Here is a 6,259-nt window from a genome sequence, read left to right as displayed (position 1 = left end):
CTGTGCGGCATTTCAGGATTCTCTACTCATTCTCTAGCCAGGGTGCATGCAGAACTTCAGGCTGTCCTCTCACAGACCTTACTCTATGTGACCCACAGCCTTATGCCATACTCCAGGCTGAACTCAGCCACTGGCCCCTCTCATGCACAGCACTTCAGGCCACCTCGCACACCCTACTGTATCCAGGTCTCCACATACTTCTGCCCCCTCACTGGGGCTGCACTCTCTCTGCCCATTCACTAGGCCCCCAGGTCCTTTCACCCTATGGGCTTAAGTGCCTCTCTCTAGTTTGTGCCTGGCCCCATGCAAGTCCTTACCTCAGGATAGCCCACCAAAATGTGGGGGCTGAGATTTTAAGGCACCCCTACCCACCTTTCACCGGGGAGGTAACTGGCTTAGCATTTCTGGGGGACTGTCCCACCACAGACAGCCCCTCCAGACCACCCTTCCTTGGCAGGGTGCAGTTTTCAGTCATACTGAGGACCAGGTACCTCCTGCCATCCCCATAACTCCTGCCCTTACCTCAAAGAGCTGGCTGAGCTGCTGCTCAGAACATGTTGCCTCCTTGGCTCTTAGCAGCAAACTGCTGCCCCAGCTTGAGGGCCTGACTTAAAATGGAAGCTACTCTGCCCCCTCCTCCAATCCCAGGGCCCTCTTGGGGTCATGTGACCCTGACTGAGGCTAGCCCACACCTGCAGGATGCCCTGCTGCCTGCTCTCAAACTTTAAAGTGGCAGACACTGAAGGCACTCTGCCACAGACTCCTTGTCACACTTACTAAGATATGTCATGATTAATTTGGGGGAGCATTAGGCCCAAGTGCATAAATAATCTTTTGAGTTAATTTAACTACCTTAATGCTTGATATTTTTCAAAAGCTGATTGTGCCCATCTGGTCTTGAACATCCGGTCACGTGCCACGTGGCCCTGGATGCTCAAGGGTGTTCACCTGTCCATCCCCACTGTCCCACCAAATAGATGTCTCTCTCCCGACTAGTCTCTCCCCCAATTTCTCCTGCCATGACTTTGTGTCTTATTCCAGTGGTGGGGTGTCTGACTGCTGGGGTTCTCTTGAGTATGGGACAGCTGAATGACTATCTTCTGCAAGGCTCCACCTCCCCTTTACCTCGCCCTTACACCCTACCTTGATGGGTTCACAATGTCCTTCAGCCAGTTTCTCCAACTGTTGGGGCTCTGCAGATGCTCACTGGGGATGGTTGTATCAGCCTGTGGGGCCTAACCCTACCTCTGCCCACAGCGCCTTACTACTGCCTGGTCTCCCAGGGGATAGTAACTCCTCCTGGACTTAAGCAACACGTGGTCCCTAGATACCTTGCACCACAACCCCTCCAAAGGTGGGAAACAAAAGAAACGTTATCAACAAAGAACATTTGAATAAGATGTGCACAAAAAGGGGAAGCTCTCTGCCTTCTTGCCCTCTATACTTGCGTCTAGCTCAGCAATGCCAGGCCTCAGATGCCCGACGTCCTTAGGCAGCCATAAACTGGGACCTGGCTAGACTGCCAGCTCCTCACTCTTTGACCCACCTGTGGGCTCACTGGACCCATGGTGGCCCTTCTCTGCACACCTCCCACACGTCCCTTGTCGGGAGGGCTCTATGCCACTGGGGCCCATCTTCTGCAGCCCCTTGAACTGCTTATGCCCTTCATCCCCCACCTGGGGCATCTCCTCAAGCCCACCGGAGCCCATGATGATCCCACCTGGTCTGGCGTCCTGGTAGCTGCTGCTCCCTCCGGCTCCTGGTAGTAGCCCCTGGCATCACCCTCCTTCCATTCTTTCTGGTCTACAGGGCTGGGTCCCCGGTCTGAGCAAGGGACGACAGCTCCCTCGCTCCCTGTGCTGCCGCCAGCAGTGTTGTTCCTGCGGCGGGCTTTGCTGCATTCCCCTGTGTTGGGAGAGGCAGCTTCCCACCCCTTTTCCCCTTGTAGGGGCTCTAGGAGGGACCTCCCTGTTAAGGTCCCTGCAGGTCTCTCCCCTGCTTCCTTGCCAGTGGCTCTTTTTATATCTGCTGGCCGGCTCTTGCCACCAGTGTTATCCACTGGCTGCAGCTGTATAAAGGCGCAGCTAACGAGCCGCTCGGATCCCACCTCCATTTTTGGCTTCGCAAGAAGTTTTTTGTTTCTTTCCTTTTACTTTTGCCTTCCCCAGTGGGTTCCTGACCCCAGGGTTCCCCCCTGGCTCCTCAGGGTCTGCCCCTCTGTTTCTCCCCATGACACTGATAAGGCATGTGCCTTTTTATCACTTTTATGACAGTATGGATCACATCATAAAAATGATCCATAAAAGTTGCAAACCCCCCTGACCCCAGCCAGCTGCACCCCCCTCCCCCCCAATCTGAGTTCACCAGCCGCACCTGCAGTAGTGTCATCAAATGGCTTTTAGGTGATGCTGACTGCATCTCGTGTAGATGCAGTCATACAGTTGTAGTTCACTTGCACCCAGCTTTACATAGTCTTCTACTGCAGTATTTCTCAACCCGTGGGTCATGACCCAAAAGTGGGTCACAAGAATATGGGAAAGGGTCACAAACAAACTTTAAAACTGGATTCTCCTTTTTAAAAGGAGAAAGAAGTGGGAAACCATGGCTTTTCCCTTGCAGTCCCCCAATTTATAACATTGCTCCTACGGGAAAATAGGTACCAAGTTACAACACTTCAACTTAAGACAGTTTTCAGGAACCAGTTGTGTTGTAAGTCCAAGGACTGCCTGTATTAAGAAATTAAAAAATGCCAGATTTAAGGTCACCTGAGCCACCTTGATGCCCAATGCCACAAATGCATTTTGATGCAATATTATTTCTCCTCATCCCCCATGGAAACCCTGTCTCATTTGTTGTCTACAGTGGATTTGGTCAGAGTTGTGTGTTGTCTGTAGGATCCCTGTTTGTTTCAGAATCTAGAAGACACATAATGAATAAGGCTGGGGATTGCAGAAAGAGAGAGGATGGCCTCAAAGCAGAGGCAGTTGTAATGCTCCCTAACTTTGCCCCAGAGTTGCTGTGTGATGTTAGACAAGCTGCTTGTACCAAAAATATTTAATTCAACTATTCCTGCAAACAATAGTCATAGAGCATGGTTTTGTTTGTATCAAAGTTTAAACATAAGAATTTGAAGGCAATTCCACATAAGTACTGTGGTATCAAATGGGCTGAGGATAACTCATACAGGTAAGGTTTTATAGTACAGGAGGAGAGGATGAGCTATGAGTTTGGGAGGATCAAGAAGAACAACATTGCTAATTTGGTCTTCTGAGAGAGATTAACAGGCAAGCTAACATACTCATTGAACAAACCATAAAACATTAGGGTTTTCATAGACATTAGGGCTGGAAGGGACCATGAAAGATCATTGAGTCCAGTCCCCTGCACAGTCTTTGTGGTGCATGGGTCATTTCCGAACCTACTGTGCAGTAGTGATGAGCTACTGCACAGTTAGTGCCCGCCAATGCTACATTGCTGTAGCACTGAGCTACATCTCGGTAGCTCATTGCTATGGCAATGTAGTGTCTCATGTAGATGCACCCAGAGTGACCTAGACAAATTCAAAAATTGGGCCAAAAGAAATCTCATGAGGTTCAACAAGGACAAAGGCAAAGTCCTGCATTTAGGATGAAACAATCCCATGTACCACTATAGGCTTGGGATCAATTGGTTAAGCAGCAACTCTGAGGAAAAGAACCTGGGGGTTACAGTGGACAATAAGATTGATATGAGGCAGCAGTGTGCCCTTGTTGCCAAGAAGGCTAACAATAATGTACTGGGCTGCATTAGTAGAAGCGTTGCCAGCAGATCGAGGGAAGTGATTATTTTGTACTATTCAGCACTGGTGAGTCTACATCTGGAGTACTGTACGCTGTTTGGGGGCCCCCCACTATAGAAAGGATGTGGAAAATTTGGAGAAAGTCTAGTGGAGAGCAATGAAAATGGTTACTGCACAGTGGGGTGCATGTGTAGACATGACCTCTGAATCCTAGCCCTAATCTCCACTGCCTGCTACTCCCCCCAGCTTGGTGTCATTTGTGAACTTGTTGAGGGTGCAATCCATCCCATCTTCCAGACTGTTAATGAAGATATTTGACAAAACCAGCCCCAGGATAAACCCCTGGGGCACTCCACTTGGTACCAGTACCAGCTAGACATTGAGATATTGATCACTACCCATTGAGCCTGACAATCCAGCTAACTTTTTCTAGCCACTTTACAATGCATTCATTCAACCCATGTTTCCTTAAACTTGCTTGCAAAAATTCTGTGGGAGATGATATCAAAATCCATGCTAAAGTCAAGGTCCACTACTTTCCCTGCATCCACAGAGCCATTTATCTTATCATAGAAGGCAATCAGATTGGCGACTGCTCCTAATCACCTTCTCCTCCAAGTGCTTAGAAATGGATTCTTTGAGGACTCCCTCCATGATTTTTCTGGGGACTGAGGTGAGGCTGACTGGTTTGCAGTTCTTTGGATCCTCCTCCTTCCCTTTCTTAAAGATGGGCACTATATTTGCCCTTTTCCAGTTATCTGGGACCTCACCTGATGACCATGGAGTTTTTAAAGATAATGACCAATGGCTCTGCGATCATATCAGCCAACTCCCTCTGCACCTTCCGATGCATCTGGCCCCATGAACTTATACATGTCCAGCTTTTCTAAACAGTCCCTAGCCCACTCTTTCACCACTAAGGGCTGCTCCCCTTCTCCCCAGACTGTAGCTTCCCAGTGCAGTAGTTTGGGAGGTGGCCTTGCCTATGAAGACTGAGGTACAAAAGGCATTGAACACTTCATCCTTTTCCTCCTCGTCTGTCACTAGGTTGCCTCCCCCATTCAGAAAAGGACCCACACTTTCCCTGACTTTCCTCTTGTTGCAAACATACTTGTAGAAACTCTTCATGTCCCTTGCTAGCTGCAACTTCAATTGCACTTTGGCCTTCCTGACTTCATCCCTGCATGCCCGAGCAATGATCTTATACTTCTCCCTTTTTGTGTTTAAGCTCATGGAAAAGTTCTCTGCTAAGCCAAGTTGGTTGCTTGCCACATTTGCTATTCTTCCTGCTCATCTGGATGGTTTGTTCCTGCATCTGCAGTAAGATTTCTTTAAAATATAATTAGCTGTCCTGAACTCCTTTCTCCTCAAACTGGACTTCAGAGGGGATCCTTCCCATCAGTTCCTTGAGGGAGTTGAAGTCTGCTTTTCTGAAGTCCAGGATCCATACTCTGCTGATCTCCTGATCTCCTTTCTTCCTTTTGTCAGGATCCTGAACTCTATCATCTTGTGACCACTGCTGCCCAAGTTGTCATCCACTTCTACCACCTGTCACTTCTTCCTTGTTTGTAAGCTATAGATCAAAAACAGCACAGCTCCTAGTTGGTATCTCCAACACTTGTACCAGGAAGTCATCTCCAACATGCTACAAAACTTCCTGGATTGCCTGTGCACTGCTGTGTTACCCTCCAGCAGATGTCAGGGTGATTGAAGTCCCCCATGAGAACCAAGATCTGTGATCTGGAAACTTCCACTAGTTGTCTGAAGAAAGCCTCATCCACCTCTTCCTCCTGGTCTGGTAGTTTATAGCAGACACCTACCACAATATCACCCTTTTTGCTCTCCCCTCTAACCTTAACCCAGAGACTTTCAATGGGCCTATCTCCAGTTTTATACTGGAGCTCTGAGCAATCATACAGCTCTTTTACATACTAGCCGATTGCCCTTCTTTCTCAGGAAGTTGCCCCCACTTGCTTTTGCTTCCTCTAGGTCTCCTGCTTCCCCACTTACCTCAGGGCTTGTTTCTCTATCCCCCAGTGAACCTAGTTTAAAGCCCTCCTCACTAGGTTAGCAAGTATGTCTGCAAAGATGCTCTTCTCTTTCTTCATCAGGTGGATCCTATCTCTTCCTAGCAATCCTTCTGCTTGGAACAACATCCCATGGACAAAGAAGCAAAATCCCTGCTGGCGACACCACCTGTGCAGCCATGCATTGATCTGCCAGATGTCTCTGCTCCTGCCAGGGCTCTTCCCCTTGACCAGAAGGATTGAGGAGAACACAACCTGTGCCTCCGTCACCTTCACCCTTGCACCTAGAGCCCTGTAGTCATTCTTGATCTGCTTATGGTCACCCCGGCAGTATCATTGGTGCCCACATGGATGAACAGCATGGGATAGTAGTCAGAGGTTCGGACAAGTCTTGGTAATCCTTCCATGACATCTCAGATCTGAGCTCCAGGCAAGCAGCAGACCTCCTGGGATA

Source organism: Crocodylus siamensis, chromosome 3 (assembly GCF_052110815.1).
Source record: "Crocodylus siamensis isolate JL-2025a chromosome 3, ASM5211081v1, whole genome shotgun sequence".
Lineage (NCBI taxonomy): Eukaryota > Metazoa > Chordata > Crocodylia > Crocodylidae > Crocodylus > Crocodylus siamensis.
The sequence above is the reverse complement of the archived record's forward strand: the minus strand, read 5'-3'. Positions refer to the sequence as shown.